This window comes from Felis catus, chromosome A1, assembly GCF_018350175.1.
Source record: "Felis catus isolate Fca126 chromosome A1, F.catus_Fca126_mat1.0, whole genome shotgun sequence".
Taxonomy (NCBI): domain Eukaryota; kingdom Metazoa; phylum Chordata; class Mammalia; order Carnivora; family Felidae; genus Felis; species Felis catus.
Window position 1 is genome coordinate 17,064,272 of NC_058368.1, and position 18,960 is coordinate 17,083,231.

At 39.8% G+C, this 18,960-nt stretch overlaps 1 long non-coding RNA gene across 1 annotated transcript; it reads left to right on the forward strand.

Moving 5' to 3' along the window:
* The first annotated feature begins 581 nt into the window (after positions 1 to 581).
* Positions 582 to 4,514, forward strand: LOC123383855. Its single transcript, XR_006594140.1, has 4 exons — positions 582 to 674; positions 764 to 902; positions 1,013 to 1,412; positions 3,202 to 4,514. It is a non-coding gene; the product is annotated as an uncharacterized LOC123383855 (long non-coding RNA).
* The last annotated feature ends 14,446 nt before the right edge of the window (positions 4,515 to 18,960 follow it).

Below are 18,960 nucleotides of genomic sequence, written 5' to 3' on the forward strand. Positions count from 1 at the left end.
TTGCAATTTTTCTTGAAAGCTGGAAACAAAGTATCAGGTAATAGGAAACGAATAGGCCGTTAGCCTTAATTCGGTTCCAAGATGGGGCTATATTTAATGACCATCTTGATGTAACTACTGGACATCAGTATCCCCTGACCATCCTGTTTTGGGTTAGCCCATAGTCTTTGGCTTTCCCTAAGAACTCATTCTTACGTAGAGTCTGCCTCTTGCCGCTCTCCACATTGTAACCCACTGTTATTAAACTGGAGTCATGTTGATGTGGTGGTAAGATATGGGGGAAGGAAGCCTAATATAATATAATAATTAAATTCTCAGTCTCTTAGTGCTTCAGTGTCCCTGGGCTGTGACCTCTTCAAGTGTTTGTTAACTGTTTCTTTCTCTTTTTTTTTTTTAATGTTTATTTATTTATTTAGAGAGAATGGTTGGGGGAGGGGCAAAGAGAAGGAGAGAGAATCCCAAGCAGGCTCTGTACTGCCAGCCCAGAGCCTAACGTGGGACTTGAACTCACACACTGTGAGATCATAATTGAGCTAAAACCAAGAGTTGGGCAATAAACTGAGTAACCCACCTGAGTGCCCCAACTTTTTCTTTCTCTTCTTAAGTGAGATAGGAAGGCGAGAGGATGCAGGAGTTGACCAGTTGCCCTTCTTTCAGGCTAAAATAGGAGTCTGGTAAAGTCTTTTCCCTTGAAGAATACGTCTTTGTTATGGAAAATACTGTGTGTATTTTAAAATAGTTACTTTTCTCTTCCCCCTGCCAGAAACATGAGAGCATTATTCTTAGAGCTTTACCATGGGAATGTGGGGGGTTCCTTGAGGTACCCCCAGAGACTGTCAACAGGAGTTCTCATTTTCAACTTAGTCCACAGTCAATCTTCAACAGTTCATCAAAATTGCTAGGTAGGTGTTCCTACCAGTTTATAATTTCAGCAACATCTACTCTGTGCAAGTCAACCTCAGCTGTGATTCTCTGTATTCAATTCTGACTCTGGGTTTGTTTATCTTTCCAGGTTTTAGACTGAGAGCTTTTCCTGTGAATTCAAGTCTCTAACGGGCCCAAGAAAAGTCATTCATTTTCATTTTGTTCAGTTTTTTTTCTTGTTCTCATGATGAATAGATACTTCTTAAGCTCTTTATATGTCAGAGCTGAAACAAGCTAGTTGTTTCTTTTGAATATAATAAAAAAACATGACGCCCTGATATCATTGTCAAACAGACAATAGTGAAAGTAATGCCATGGAATATAACAAAAAGTTTTTGCACCATCTGAAAGTTATATGAAAAGAGAAAAAATAAGTCAGGCTGGATTTCTTTATTAAATAATCTACACTGGTCCCTGAAATGTTAATGATGAAGAAGGCACTTCTTCGGGCTTCATGTAAGATCCTGGCGAGTATGCAAGGCTGGCATGTAAGTAGGCAGTTACCATGCAGCTCCACAACAGAGTGGTACAGGAGCACACAAAATGACCATTTGTTTTTGTTTGACTATTTTACATAAGTACGCGTTATATGCAATGATACCATTTCATGTGTCAGGGAGTTGAATCCAGCCGTGTAAAAAAGGGAGGGATAGAGGAAGGAAGAAAGCAGGAAGAAACAAAGAAGCAGGCAAGAAAAACGATCCATTGTGACACAGTATGAATCTGTTTACTTTTTGGAACTATTAAATTCATGATGTGTTATCAGAAAAGAGATAGGACGTCCTAGATACTCAAAGCCAGATTTCTTGGAGAAGATGGTGCCTAAATTGGGTCGTGGAAGGTAAGCAGGAGTTCAAAGGCAAAAGAGACTGAGGAAATGAATTCCTGGAAACAGTGTAAAAGAGAAGTAAGGACGTGAACTACTGGCAAAGTGAATAGTATACATTGAAACTGGAACTCAGAGTGGAGCTGAAATGAGTTTTGGAAACGGAACAAAATGATAAGAACTAGTACATGGAAGAGTGTTCAGCAGATATTAAATGATTGCTGATAAATGGCTTTGAGACATTAGTTAAAGCTACAGACAGTGATTGAGTGTTCATTGGATTTGAGATCACTGAAGTCATATGTGACCTTTATCCATGCAGTTTGGCTATTTGTAGTAGATTTATGTGGATTATATGGTGGTTGAGAAATAGTAAATGGAGACTGTGAGCAGGAGAATTTGGGCTTAGCTGAGAAGAGAAGGAGAGAATGATAGGCTGTGTAAGACAACATATGGTCTGAGGAGGGATGGCTATTTTAAAATGGAGAAACTTGACATTGTTCATAAGATGGGGGGAGGATAAGGAAAGAAAAATGCTGATGAAATGGGTTAAAAAGTATGTAAGTAGTGGAATGAAATTGCAAAGAGCAGGGATGGAGTGGATTGAGACTGGAGGTATACACTAGACAAGCAGGGACAGGAAGAGTGACAATTCAAAGGCTAACTGGACAGCACTAGGGCCAAAGGGACTAGGGACCACTATATTCCTAGCAGAGTACCTGGAAGGTTTTCATCTTACATGAAGGGTTTTTTTTAGCTTTCACACTAGATACTGTACATATCATATCACACTCCTTGTGCCCTTATCAAGACTACCTTTTCACTTAAGCACATTTTTTTCCTTTCCCTCAAACAATCATTGATTCTGCCATTAAGAAGTCATCAGAAAGAAAGAGAAAAGATGTTTGTATTTCTAACAGAGGATAAATGTAAATTCTCTAAATGTCAAAAAATGGGAAAATGATTAAGTAAATAAGAGCGTATCTAAATTATATGGCCATTAAAATTATGTTTTTCATTTCCGTTATTCATCATGCCTGGGATATAGTAGTAGCCAGTATTTATTAGTTAAATAAATAAATAATCATCTGGACAAAGAGGCTTACTATGGACTCATTTGTACATGCTGTTAACTTATTGAGAGAGAGACGGGTTCTCATCCATTATGAAATTCGGTATTCAATGATAAAACTTCTGGCTTGTTACCAGGAGCTTGGGTTAACCAAGGCAACTCTTTCCCACCGTGTCTTCTGTCTGTTCTTGCTCTAAAATGGACACTGCTATCAGTTAACATGCTAGTTCAGTTGGTGAGCAACTCTGAAACACTATCCTACACAGTGCATTGCAGTCAAATGCCACCATTCCTTACTGGCCTGATTTTAGAGGACAGCTACGTATAGATCATTTTTTTTGAATCGCCACTCACCTCATGACCCACATGTTCTCTCCAGTATTGCAGGGACCAGATCCTGGGGACACCATGGATGTTAGTTACTTTTACAAGAATCTGCTTGAGATGGGGAAGGCCGAAGATGAGCAGAAACCATCCCCTCTTTCAGTAGTGACAGAGCTATTCATGCCCCTAGCCGACCTGAGGTTTTTCAGCAGCATCGAGGCCACACATTTCCACCGACCTTTATGATGCAGGCAGTGTGAACTTTCCGTGTGTCCTTAAGATGGTGCCCTAGCATCCTGGTAACGTCTTGATTCCGTGGAAGCTACTCACAGAACGAAGACCCACAGTAGGCTTTGCCTGCGTGCCGGAGCTCCAGCTCTTCCAAATGCTCTGAAATCACTTACGATAAATCTCTTACTGCTTGAAACACTCAGAGTGGATTCCCTTTCCCAGACCAAACACTGATGAAATCGCCCTGTGGCTGGAGGTAAGAGGCTGAACAGTAAACACTGTGGTTCAGTGGGCGCTCGTGCTCTCCTACCATGCTTAGCTTGTTCATGGTCACTGCTGTGCATCTGCTGTGTTCTGCACGCTCTCCTTTTCTGAACGTAGTATTATTGGCACTATGTTGAATAGATTATGGTAGGGTCTAATACAGATAGCCGGTCATTTGGAAGTTACAAGAACCTAAGTGAATCGTATCCAGAAGTCTTAGTTTTGAAAGCCCACTTGTGTTCCATTTAGGGAACTACTGGATGTGATCTCTACCCACCTCTGCTGCCTGAATCCCACCCCAGGAGCCACGGGGCCACTCAGCTGACAGAGAGGGTTAGCCGGAGCAGAACCCAAGGCCCGCTTCAGCCTGTGCACGCCCTCCAGCATGAGGAGGGCCCCGATGTTGTCCCCACCCTGGCCGCCCCCTAAAGACCAGTGTTATCTGCTAGCAAAGGAGTTCCTGAAGGAGGAGCCAAGGTAGTTTCTACCACTGGAGGGCCAGGCCCTGGCTATCAGAACCCACTGCTGTGGGCTGGCACCGAGGAGGAGGAGGGGCACCTAGAGTTAGAAGAGGAACACTGGACAGATGCACTGGAGACGTGATCCCCTGTGTCCCCCACCCACCTTCCACACCTAATCTGTGCCACAGCCTGCCGGTCTGCCCCATTTCTACATGACTACAATTATAAATATGAGTTTAAAAGAAAAAAAAAACCTTTTGGATGTTTTGCTATCACTAATTTAGTGTTCTAATCACAGTCATTCATTCGGAGTTTATATTATGCTGCATTTGCTGAACAAAATTATAAGCCATTTTTGTAAAGCTGTCCCTTCGAAAGGATGCCTCCTGTAGTTGTTTATTAATAGTGGTGATTTCAGAGGAATAACAGAGTTTTGAAAATTAAAGAAACAATTAATCAATTGTGTGTACCATATCTTGCCCCTGCCAATTCATCCTGTATATGGCTGTCAGAATATTTCTTTACCAAAATGTTTCTGATTATCGCGTAGCCGTGCTCCAATCTTTCCAAGTCTTACCATGAGTACAGAATAAGTTACAGACTCCTCACCAGAGCATGTAAGTTTTTCCATGATCTGTGCCTTCTCTTTGCTTTTCCAAGCATTTATTTCCTTTTAACACACCTAACTATCTAAAAAGGCTGCGTCACTGGCCACGGACAAGACTGTGACAAATCTTAAGATGTCAGCCCACGCTCTTCCCTTTCATCTCTTTGTCAAGCTCCTCCTTAGGCACTCTATAGGTCCCAGCCCCAACATCATTTCACCATAAATATATCTTAATTACATCAATCCCCTTCTTTAAATTCTCAAAGGACTTTTACCTTATTTCTCTTACAGAACTGAGGCAATGACAGAGTGAGAAAAGGCAATTTAAAAACACAGACTAAAATCTGACGGGATGACCAAGACTGACTATATAGGTTTCGAAACTTACCTCATGGAAGTAAGAAATGAGAGTACCAGGTCAAAGTGATTATGATTTGGTAAATAATCATGTAAGCTGGCATATGTCAGTGCTTCCTATTCTAGTCTGTATTCGGGACTGCAGAATAGAAGATACTAGGCTTGAAATATATAATTAAAAAAAACCTGAACCTTAATCACTCAGTAAAAGTAGTTCAGTTCATTAAACTCTGATTTTGTTACCTCTTGTGATAATTGCCCATTACATTTTTTTTAATGTTTATTCTTTTTTTTTTTTTTTTTTTTGAGAGAGAGAGAGAGAGAGAGAGAGAGAGAGCGCGAGCATGAGTGGGGGCGGGGCAGAGAGAGAGAGAGTGACACAATCCGAAGCAGGCTCCAGGCTCTGAGCTGTCAGCACAGAGGCCGACGCCAGGCTCAAACTCACAAACTGTGAGTTGATGACCTGGCCCAAGTCGGACACTTAACTGACTGAGCCACCCAGGCGCCCCGATAATTGCCCATTAAAGAGGCTGTCTCTTCCATGTTTGGTAAAGCCTTTTTTTTCTTTTTTTTTAAGTTGGGTTAACTTATTTATTTATCTATTTAGAGATAATTTAAGCATGTTGATAAAGACTATCTTCAGATTTTCACAGCGTCTTCTTAGTAAAGCATGGTTCTGATTATTTATTCATTCATGCATTTATTCCCTCTACTTTTGAACATATATAACATGCAAAGCTCAGTGGCAGGAATTGGAAGTGAGAAAGGAGAGATTAGTTTGAAGAACAACCATTGCTCTGTTCAACTGGACCACAGACTTCATGAAGAGAAACAGTGGGAGAAAGGATTTCCAAAGCCAAATGAAGTCATATCATAGAGCACCTGAGATAATTAGCCAAAGGTCCTGATTTATTCAGTAGACGAAGGGAAACTAATACAACCTTTGGTCAGGGATATAAGATGATCAGGGATAGGATTTAGAAACAAGTTATGACTAATAAAGGAAAAATATTGGAATCTAGGGAAACCCTTAGGCATCTATCACACTCATCTGTGTAATAGAGTGATACTACAGTGGCAAGGGAAAGAAGAGGAAAGAGATAGAGGGAGGGAGATGGAGGTAGACAGTCTACAATGAATTTGGAAACTGATCGGATTCATTGGGCACAAGCAAAGTTAGCTGCAAAATTTGCAGGACCCGGTGCAAATGACTGACGTCCAACATGTGGAGCTCCTGTTCAAAAGGCACTTTCGAAGAAGGAAGAAAGCTCTACTAAAGTTACTAAAATATAAAGTTCTTCCACTTGAGATAGTTTATTATTTATAAAATGTAAGAGGGGTAATAGAGACACAGGAGTAAAAACATAAACTTCAAAATCCAAAAAAGAAAATACTTTGGTCTCATAATTTTTTATAATATAATAAAAACACTGTATTAATGGGATATATTGCTCTTGGCAAATTCAAGATCGCAACTACCTTTTTCATCATTTTTAATTTTGAGAAGGGACTCTCTGCTGATGCAACTTTCATTGGAAAGTTAGGAGCAATTTATAGGCTGTGAAAACATCAGGATAATTTTTTTTCAATCGAAGTATAATTGACATGCCATATTGTATTAGTTTCTGGTGTACAACATACTGAAATAACAATTCTGTATATTATGCAATATTCATCACCATAAATATAGTTGCCATATGTCACATTGGGATAAATCTCTGATAAATTATTACAAAAAAAACATTTTAGTACAGCTAGAATTGAGGATTCTCAGGGAACAATTTTTCTAAAAAAATGTAACTTCAAACAAATTAATTTTGTGTAATTATGAGTTTTTTGTGGTTTATTTATGTATTTTGAAATGGGGGGGGAGGGGAGAGAGAGCATGTGCACAAGCAGGGGAGGAACAGAGGAAGAGGGAGAGAATCCAAAGCAGGCTTCGCACTGTCAGCACTGAGCCCAACGTGATGGTCAAACTGACAAAACTAAAACCGTGAGATCATGACCTGAGCCGAAATCAAGAGTGACTGCTGAACCAAGGTCATTCGAGAAAATGTAGATAATTTTATACAATTCAAAATCTCCATTTTTGCATTTTATCACTATATTTTCAACTGTAAGGAAAACTTAATTTCAAAATCATCCCTTGTTAATAATTTGTTCTTTGAAACTTTATTGAAAATGTTATTTTCTGTTGAATGTGATGATCTTTAAAGCTAATTTCTATTTCTAAGCCTGTGCATATTTGCTTTGCAATGTGACAGCCGTTTTCAAAACCTGCGATTCTAAATTTTTTAAGAATTTTAATAACTCCCTGATATGCTTTATTACAATGTTCATACATAGGCAACTTATTTTGTAATATTTACTGGAAGCTGAATTCCTAGGGGCTAGCAGTTCCTGCCCCATGACTCCAGTTGGAGAATTAACACTTGTGCAGACACTACAGGGAAGGGGTCTGGGGACAGACCAGCAAGCCTGTCTCCCACATGAGGCCTGGTGCTGCCCCTTTTTCTCCCCCATAGCCATGGTCACTTCTGCAGCGACTGCCAGTACAACCACCAGCAATATGGATCAAGTTCCACCAGGCCACCCCTTCAGGGCCTCATGACCCAGGGACTTCCCCAAGGCATACATATGCCCTCCGGGACCACTGCTGTGTGCACACTGCCCACAGATGCTGCTGGGCCACAGCAGTGCCCGCTGCCCGCCAAAACCTCTCTGCTCACGCACCTCCCTTGCCTCACCAGGCTTCACTTACAAAACATAAGTTTAAAATAGAATTAAGAGTATCCAGATGGATGGGATGCTTGGGTGGCTCAGTCGGTTGAGCATCCGATTCTTGATTTTGGCTCAGGTCATGATCCCAGGGTTGTGAGATGGACCTCTGTGCTGGGCCTTGAGCCTGCTTAAGATTCCCTTTCCCTCCTCCCCTCTCCTCTGCTCACACTCTCTCTCTTTCTAAAAATAATAATAATAATAATAATAATAATAATAATAATTAAAAAAACAAAGGAACATCCAGATGGTGAGAGCGGAACATTAAAGCAAATGTGGGGCGCTTCTCAGCAGAGGGTCTTGTGCGGCGTACAGGTCACACGCCCACCAAGCTGGCCCTGAGCACAAGGAGGATCTGAGATGATTATTAACACTACCCCCTGAGCGAGTGCTGTGACTGTTAACAGAAACCAACCCTGGAAGAAGGAGTTCCAAAGGGGTAAGACGGAGAGAGGCCGAAGGTAACGCGTTCAGTTGTAACACTTAACTGAGGTAGAGTACAAAACTAACCAAAGTTTAAGCAACAAACTCTTCAAATGGAGACTCATTTTTAGGAAACAAGCCACTACGCAAGATGCTCCCTCCTCTTTCCCACTTGTTTTTGCCCTGTCTTCCTTGGGCTCTCTTTTAACTTGAGTCTCTCCTCTACCGTCCTTTCATGTCTCTGGGGTAGAGTAATTCTGTTTCAAGGCAGTTTTAAACATGTCTTCAAATCCTTTGACATTCCTCTTTAAGGAATCCTGACTGCAACCAATAGAACACTGACACGCGGAAGCCACGTATTTTCTGCCTGCTTCTCCTGGAACGTGTTCTCCACGTGTCTCATGGGACACTACCTCTCAGAACACAGAGCCAGGTTACCAGATGCCCAAGACACATGGAGAGTGGAGGCACAGGGGCTCCAGGCGATGCACCTGCCAAGCCCAGCCCTGCGGTCATCTCCACCCAGGTACGGTGATTTCACCCTCAGCCTCCAAGGCTTCCCAGCTTAGGCCCTAGATATCTGAGAACAGGGACGAGCCATGCTGCCGTGCCTTGTCTGAATTCTCAGCCCATGAGATCCATAAGCATAAGACGGTTGCCTTCCATCACTAAGTGCTGCTTTAGTTTGTAACACAGCAGCGAAAACTGCAGCAACCTCTGTCATTTGCATAAGTTGGGGCAAAAACAGTTTCTTTTTTGTTGGTGAGTGAGGAGGGGTGTGGGGAAAATGCCAAATTCACTCAATTCATTTTACTTTCCAGTTTTATCAAATATAATTGACACCTAACATCGTGCCAGCTTAAGGTGTACAACATAACAATTTGATACATGTATCTATTGCAAAATGATTACCGCAATAAGTTTAATTGGCATCCTTTAGCATACAGTTGCAGAATGTTTTTCTCTTGTGCCGAGGATTTTTAAGATCTACGTTCTTAGCAACTGTCAAATATACAATATTGTTAACTATAGTCACCGTGCTGTGCATTATATCCCCAGAAATTATTTACCTTATAACTGTAAGTTTGTACCTTTTGACTCCCTTCACTCATTTTGCCCACCCCCCTACCCCACTGCCCCCGCTTTGGCAATCACCAATCTCTGTGAATGATGAATGTTAACTCTGTGTCTATGAGTCTATTTTGTTTTGTTTTGTTTAAGATTCCACATATAAGTGAGCTCATACAGTATTTGTCTTTCTCTAACTTATTTCACTTAGCATAATGCCCTCAAGGTCCGTCCACATTTTCCAAATGACAGGATTTCCTTCTTGTGTATGGCTGAATAATATTTCAATCTATCTATCCCATTTTATTTATTCAATTTTTTCTTTTTCCTCTCCGCTCCCTGAGATTAGCTGAGATATTTTAAAGACGTTCACCAAAAAGCTAAGAATAACAAAAAACAAAATAATTTAGGCATGTAGAAAGTGCATAAAAAATCTTAAAGCTTATCAGGGTTAGATTTCTGATACTGGTATATCTAATTTATTTACAGGCACACAATTCATTTCATTGTATGAGAAACTATAGAAGACTGTTTTTCAGTTCTTAAACTATTTTTCTACCCTTGTATGTTTTTATTTCTTCTTCCTTAAGAAGATGCTATGCATAAGAAATACAGTCAATAATATTGTAATAACTTTGTATGGTGACAAATGTGACAAATTAGACAATGTGGGGATCATTTCATAATGTGTAAAAACAGCAAACCACTCTGATATGCACCTGAAACTAATAGGATATTGTATATCAATTATACTTCAATTTAAAAATTTAGATATTTAAAAATTTTTAAAGGGCAAGATGCTAAGCTCAAGTAATGGGCCTTCAAGAGGAAACAAGGAGAAAACACATTCTCAGATGAACCGGAAGGTAGATGCTGCACAACTGTCAATCCAGATAAAAAGCTTAGTCTCCATCCTTTCTTCCCCTCTAAACTTTTTTGGACAAGTCAGCTAAAATGTTACCAAGAAAGCGGCAATTTGGCCGGATCTTAAAGGACACTTTGTTCCTAATTTAACACTGTATGTTAACTAACTGGAATTAATTAAAAAAAAAAAAAAAAAAAAAACTTTGAAAAGTAATAAAAATTTTTGCTAAAAAGGGACGCTTTGTTCCTGGTGAATAGGCAACAGTCCAACGAATAATTTGAATTAATGCACGCGGCAGGCAAAGATCCACAATACAAAATGGGAAACCGTGGCCAGGAGAGGCGGCGTCATGTCATGAGACCACGGCGAGATGCTGGGGTCTACAGGCGTGCCTTTAAAGTCAGTGGCAATATTCTCTGAATGCAATGGGCTGAAAAAAGAGGCACTTCTGTAATTCCGCAGCCAAATCAGAAAATGTGAGAATACTGTGCCAAACACATAAAGCGTGATATTTATTTGGACCCAAAATGTACTTTGACAAACTTTATGTCATGGAAAAATATGCCTTTCGTCAAAGAACTGCTTGACATTTTCCATTTCAGTATTTAATTATATAAGCCATTTTTAAACATAAATCATTTCAATCAAGTATTCAGAATACCTATAAAAAAAGACTTTTGAAACTTGCAGCAAATTTCATCAAATTCCCTTTCATTCGTTTTTTTCTGTATTTGATTTGAAAAATCAAAGCCATTCTTCAATCTTGAAAGACTATTTTACCTAATAGGTGTTATGAGCTTACCATCAGCAGCAATAAAAAGCTACTCAAAAATTCAAGAGAAACCATGATTAAAGAGGTTTGATTTTGGAAAGATTAATCATATTACTTTAAACAGTGGAACCTATATGCCCCATATGGCTGTCATGTGTCTGTGTGTCCCTGGGCACGGGCAAGGATGGAGACAGACTAGGAATTTGTGCTGATGTGAAAAGCTGGCTGTAATTTCAAAACTTACAGAATATTTTGGTTTTACAAAACTGTTGTTATCCAAGCCAAAAATGTGGGTTCCCTCTTGCCCCACACCTCAGAACACTGATTCATTGTATATTCTCCTTGAAAATATTTATTGATAGGAGATAAATGGTCCCCTCTGTCTTCTAGATGTCAGAGGACAATGACTCGTCTGTCGAACAAGGAGCTCAAATTTGTCTAACTTATGCTCTTATGCAGCTTTTCATAATAAATAAACTGCAAATATTGCAATGCCAGAACACAAATGCTTCATCCTTGACTTTTGTTTCAAATTCATGAGAAACTTATCTATAAAATAGGCTTAAACGTGCTTTTGGATTCCATGGAACTATTCTAAGATGACAACTGGCAAAAATATTTTTATCTAATTCTATCTTTCTATTGAGTGGGAAAAAAATTACCTTTATCAAAATTTCTCTTCCTCTTTCCCTCCCCGATCCCCACCTGTTTTTAACATTTGAGAACTATTCTACACTTAAGCCTCCAGAAAATATATATACATATATACAGTATTTGCTCATAGTTGAAAGTGCAGTATCTTTATGATTTTGAAATTGTTTTATGATTTTTATTAAAAACAAAATGGCCAGGAGCCTGGGTGACTCAGTTGTTCGAGCATCCGACTTCAGCTCAGGCCATGATCTCGTGGTTCATGGGTTCGAGCCCTACCTCGGGCTCTGTGCTGACAGCTCAGAGCCTGAAGCCTTCTTCAGATTCTGTGTCTCCTTCTCTCTCTGCCCCTCCCCAACTCATGCTTTGTCTCTGTCTCTCTCTCTCTCAAAAATAAACATTAAAAAAAAATTTTAATAAAAAAATAAAATAAAAACAAAATGGCATAATACCACATTACCAAGGCAAATAATGGACTCTACGCTTACGGAGAGTATTATTTTAAACTATTGTTCAGCCATTTATATCTACAATCGAGTGATTTTGGATCTTATCATAAAATCAAAATACAGACAATAGCATCTAACTGAGAAAGACAGAGAAGTTCCTTTCACTTATTTATTTGTTCATTTAACAAGTTCTTCCTCTGGCATTTCCCATATCAAACACCATCTTAGGCAACTGGAAGGTAGGGACAAAGTCCATAGGGAGACTTTTGCCCTCAAGGAGCTTACATTTTGACATATACGGAAGGAAAATGAGAGTTCTGAAACAAACCTGACAGAGCACAATTTTTCTAAGGGAAAGTCATTTATTTAAAAACTTGCCAGATTTAAAGATAACTAATTTCTTGGGGGCTAAACCTTATTTTAGAGAAAGGATAGAAATCTTAAAAGTTCAAATGCTAGAGATCTGTCAGTGGGCTTTGTTGCTTTTTGCTGCTGCCGTTTTTGTTTTCTGTTTTTTGGTTTTTTTAATTCCTTCATTTCCTGTGAAAGGCAATGATAAATATCATGCAGATATTACCTTCTCTGAATTCTGCCCTGTGCTAGGTATGGGGTTGCTTCAAACAATCTCGTCATCCTGTACACTTGCACTGGCAAAGATTTCTGGGACAAAGAAGTAGCCCCAGTGGTCGATGAGAGCCACTGCTAGTCCTGTGGACATGGTCACTTGGTTATCTCAAAAGATATAGGTTCTCCAACTCCTTTCATTTCCACCTCTGGGGGGAAGGGAAAAAGACAAATTTACTGGTGATAGGCAATAGCATCTTAATTATGTCATGTGGGTAAATGTAATGATCACATCTGTAGTGGACTGTGAATTACTCCCCTCGTATTTATGCCCCTTTGCAAAGTAACTTGGTGAGCCCTTCATCCACAGGTAGCATGTAATTCTCTCTCTGAATCTGAATCAGGGATCACATTGTGATTTGCTTTGGCTAATGGAACACAAAGGAGGTAAAATGTTCAAGCTCTTAGGACTCAGAAGGTTTTGCATGCTTCCACTGCCTCTTGGAGCTCTGCAGTGCCCTGGGAGACTATGTGGGGACAGGCTCCGATTTTTCCAGTCACTCCTGCTGAGCTCGTTATAGACTTACAGTCTCGGGGAACCCACCAGCTGAACACAGAAACATGAGTAAACCCGAACAAGATCAGAGCATGCAAGCCCAGGCAGGAGCAACCATCCGGCTGAATTCAACTCTGCAAAATCTGATCTAAAGTCACTGTTGTTATTTTAAGTCACTTAAGTTTTGAGATGGTTTCCATACAGCAAAAGTTAACTAACAGAATATGTGGTCATAGTTTTATCACCTCATTTAAGACATCTTCTCTATTCTCTCATATAATATTGAACAACCAGTAAGAATAAGTCCTACTAAGCGAGACCTCTCTCAAGATTTTGTAAATGTAACTTCATAGTTCCTTGCTGTAGTATATGGAATATATCATTTGGCAAAAGTAAAAAAAAAAAAAAATGAAGATGTTGGTGCAATTTATTTAACTATTTTATACTAAAAACAGACTCAACTATTTGCTTATATAATTTCCCTACTTTTTAAAATTCAGCCCAATTGATAATAGTATCACTTACGATTTATTCTTGGTATTATCAAACCTTACTTAGAACAAACATATATATATTTTAGACCGATTTGACTGAATGAAGTCATACTAACAAATACAACTGAAACTCATTAAAGTCCTCCAAATTTCCAAAAATCTTGTTGAAATTTTACAATAGTAAATAACAAAGGGTGAAGTTAAAATAAATGCCTTCATTTCTACATTAAATAAATGCTTAGGCATAAGCATAAATACATTTCTTTATCTAATCTTGAATATTACTTAATAATTACTTGGATATATGCAAATATAAAAATCATCCCATTTTCATAATTTCATGTCCTGTCTTTGACTCTGAACACCAAATCTACCTAAAATATTTTTGCCATATTCTCATTTTCTTAATCCATCCCTGTTATTTTGTAGTCTGGTCACTTACTAAATTCTCCAAAAATGTCAAATTTATAATCTAAGTCTCAGAATTCCTTCTCTAATAGGTATTTTCCTTTTCCTTCATTTTGTTCCCAGTTACCATGATCTATGCAAGATCACAAGGCCAACTTCCTCTTTATTCAGCTTACCCGTGTGAACACAGTGCCTAGGACCCACAGAAACATCTTAATTTCAATTTAAAATTAGAAGAAAGAGTGCATAGAATGATAGTGACTGTGTTATCATGAATCCAGCCTGGATTATATTTATCTTTATGCCAACCCAGTTGCAAAATATACTTTTATTATTATTTTTTGGTATAGAGGAAGATCCCAAGAAGCCAGAAGTGCTTGGGGAGCAGGGAAGAGTATCCCCCTAAGAGATCACCTCCATGCTGGTGTTGGGAAGGGTGTGGAGCTCTCCTCTGAAGGCCAGAGGCTCTTCTTCCCTCACAGGCTTGGCTGTTAACTGTTCTGTGCTTTCAGCTCCCAAACGTCGGCTGAGGGAGCATCTGATGTTCTGTGCACAAGTGTCCTCCCAGGATGCTTTCTGCCCTACCACATCCTCCCAGGAACCCACGCTGCCTCTGACCACTGTGAGACCTCACAGCATCCCTGGGGGCCACTTCTCTCAGCTGCTCTCTCTCTCCTCCCTGATTTCCCTTGTCCCAGCAGCACAGCTAGAGTTGACAGAGCCATCAATGGTCAGCCCTTTGGGAATCTTAATCACTTCCCATCTCCTCTAGTTCACCTTTTATGGCCTTCCCTTCACAAAAGCAATCAAACCAGTATGGCATTGTATGAACCTTCCTATGGATTATAAGGGCTTGGCCCCACACATAGTTAATTGATACATAAACCAAACAAACCAACAAAGCATTTGTTTTGGTAGCCCAATGGTCATGACCCTTGTCCCAGGTGGTCATCCCAGGGCATTGTGAAAGTGACTTAGCCACTGCTCTCCATCTCAATTTTATATACACAGCATGTGTTATTTAACACAAATAATGATATATGTAAAGTACAAAATAACCTATAAGTAAAAAACAAAAATATTATCTCAGGGAGAAAATAGATCATATAACCACATGAATAAATTAATTGGGTTTTTGATTCAAATTTTGTGCTGATAGGATATTTTGCCAGGGCACTATAAAGCAGAGAACAAATTTATACTGTAGGCACACAAAATGTCATTTTTTCTTTTGTTACCATAGGCTGAATTTTATTGGAAACGAAACTCAATAATTTTATATGAAATTGGAACAGCTAGCTGACAGAATTAACCTCAAATGGATACTAGATGAAATAGCTTTGAATTATTAAGGTATCAAAATCTGTTTTGTTTTTAGAAGAAATACATCTCGTTGGAAGATGCTATATATAAAAGGCTAACATATAAAATTATATATAGAAGCTTTCTAGAACTTGTGTGTGTATAAAATATAAAAGTAAAATGAATCCACATTTATTTTTAAATGTTATTATTTTTATAATAATATAAAACTCGTAACAGAAAATTAGCTGAAAAGCTAGAATTTAAGCCAAATATATATGACTCCAAATTCCATGATCTTTTCATACATCACTGATGGCAATTATTTATGTACATCCTATGTCTTAACTCATTCCCCATCCTCTCTCAAGGCAGATATTGGTAATCAATTGTGACTGTTTCCGGCCAGGCCTGGATGTGGTCTCCAAAAACTTCTCAACACAGCAAGTCAGAAAGGCAATCACAGCCAGACATGCAACTTAAAACTTCTTTTCAATGTTTCCCCTAAACCTGAAGCCTGTATTTACTTCATCTACTTTTTAAAAAAAATTTTTTTTAATGTTTTTATTTATTTTTGAGACAGAGAGAGACAGAGCATGAGCAGGGGAGGGGCAGAGAGAGAGGAGACACAGAATCCGAAGCAGGCTCCAGGCTCTGAGCTGTCAGCACAGAGCCCAACGTGGGGCTAGAACTCACAAACCAGGAGATCATGACCTGAGCCAAAGTCAGACTCTTAACTGACTGAGCCACCCAGGCGCCCCAACTTTTTTTTTTTTAACAGGGATAATAGTTTTTAAAGATCCTTCAATGTAGTCTCCTTCTTGTAACCCATTTCTTTCTTTTCTTCCTCTCAATCTTGTCACCATTAAAGCAAACCCATGGAATTTCCTTTCCCAGGGGGCATGTAAAGTAAGTGAACTTCTAGAAGGACAGCAAAACATAGATGCGGAAAAGGATTATATGACATAGGGAAGTTTCTAGATAGAAGGACATACAGTAGAGGAACAAATTTTCCTATTGGAGAGAGGGGGTTGTACAGGGGCATTTACCATAGTGAAAATGTACCTGAGTCTGTGAGAAAAATCTAGTGCTTCTGCCCTAAGCTTGGTCAAATGTGGGGAAGATGGATGATGTAGATGATTTGAGAGAGAGAGAGAGAGAGAGAGAGACAGACAGACAGACAGACAGAAAGACAGAAACTAGAGGAAAATCCAAGCAATTTGAGCTTGCATTCTAATTTCTTCATGTTTTTACCATGTTAGTGCAGCTGGAAATACTGAGTGATAAAAAAGACTAGATGGGTGAGTTGGAGACTGTGCCCCAGCACACACCCCTTCCTACAATCTACAGATGCAGGATTTATGTGTCCTGGACAGAAGACAAAAGGTGGTAAGATTCTATGGACCCCAGATGTCAGGGTTCTGGACAGAGGAATCTCATAGTTCAGTTTTCACTCCTGAAGCACAGAGCAGCAAACACAGAATTCAGTCGTAGATGCCAGGACAGAGGATGGCGAGGTCAAACTTTCACTACTCATTCATGTTTCCGGCCCTGAACAATCACCTACCTACCACCTTCTGTAGAGACAACAGAAGAAACCAATTCTGGAGCCCTCATCTTGATCCCAGTCTCTTTGATCAGCAGAATTCTGTTCCTCTGCACCCAGATGCCCTTTTAAGAAGTTGGATAAGAGGCTGAAAATGTTTTGTAGGAGATACCCGATGGTGTCAATGACCTAGATGGGGGAATCCTTTCATAATGTGTACATATATAAATCATCTTGTTGTACAATTCAAACATCTTGCAATTGTTATTTTTCAATTATACTCAATACAACTTAAAAAACTGATGAAGGTAATTTAAATGTCAAATTCTTTATATTGACTTAATTGTCACCAGTAAAGAGACTGTTTTAAATCAGGGGAGATTATGTTTTGCTAGCACATTAGAAGGTTTTCTCCTGACAACGGGGGAAACAGGAGCTCCAGAGCAACATGAAATCAGTTCATAGAACATAAAGAAGCTACACTGATTGAACACTCCCCAGGCAATAGCATTTTCCATTTATCCAGGGCAGTAATTTTCATGACAAAGGCTGACAGGCCACAAAGCGTCCTGCTATCTCATATTGGAAAAGTAAGACACTCACCGTCTATATAACTAGTCTTACACCAGCAAAAAAATGAACTTAACAAAGACTAGGAAATGTGGGTATGTATCTGCCAGCATTATTATTCCCATTTTTCACCAGGAGAACCAAATCTCATCTTCTAAGTTATGCAGTCAGGGTCCCATAGCTAGAAAGCAGAAAACTCAAGATTTGAATGGTACTGTCTGGTTTTGAAATCCATATTCTTTCCACCCAAACCAATTCACATCCAAATACCTGTTAGCGTCGTCAACTTGATACCTCGTGGAGAACTCAAGTTCAGCAGATCTGAAACTGAATACATCATCTTACCCAACAACCTATTCTCCCAACCCCCTCTGCCATATTGTTTATCTTAGGAAATGTTGTCTAAACCAGGGTCATCCAAGATTTCTCAATCTTACTCACTCTGTCCAGCAAACTGTCTCTTCTATTTCCTGAATATCCCTCTCTGAAGACCCCTTTTGTGCTCACACATAGAAGAAGTGAATGAAGGACAAAAAATATCTACATAAAGTCATAAACATCTACATATTTACAAATGGCTGTGAGAGGTGAAATGGCTAATAAATTTTAGTGTTAATTGAAACTTCAACACAGCATCTATAGTGAGGAAGTCAGTGAGAAACAATGAGCCCAAATACCTCCCTGGAAAGTAGTTTTCTTTTCTTGGAAAAAAAGAAATAATATTCAAGGGGAGCCAGGAAAGTACCTAGTATAAATCAGATTCAAGGGGAGGAGCCAAGATGGCGGAACAGCATGGAAGATTTTTATGTGTCTCACATCGGTGAAATACAGCCAGACCAACACTAAATCATCCTGCACACCTAGAAAACTGATTGGAGTATTAACACAACAATCTGCACAACCAGAACCACAGAATTCAGCAAGTATGCGGCGCAGAGAGGTGAACTTGGGGAGGAAGAAGCCCCCGCAGGCATGGAACCGCTTTTGCGGGCAGAGAGAGGACAGAGACGAGTGGGGGGGGGGGGGGGCGTAGAATAAGGGAAAAGCACCCCTCCCCAAAAGCCACTGGAGAGAAACTGGAGAATTGGAAACAGCCGCAGGGACTAAACTAAAAAGGGAGAAAGGAGAAAGGAGAGGGTTTAAATTCCATTAAGACTATAAACGAGGGGAGCGCAAAGGCTGCAACTCCACAGGTTGGTACCTGGTGGTGCTCTGGCGGGAAGGGCGAATCCTCAGGAACAGAGTGGGGTCCAGGAGGTTCTCGGGCCACACGGGGAAAAGCGGTTCCACTGCCGGAAGGACATTTGGTAGAGACTGTTGAAGCCACCTGGTAGCAGCAGACCCGGGAAGGCAGCCACATTCGCTGGTGCTGGAACAAGGTCGTTGAGGGTGAAGCCTGGTGCCCATAATCCCTGAAACACTGCTACTACACTGTCTCACGAACTTTT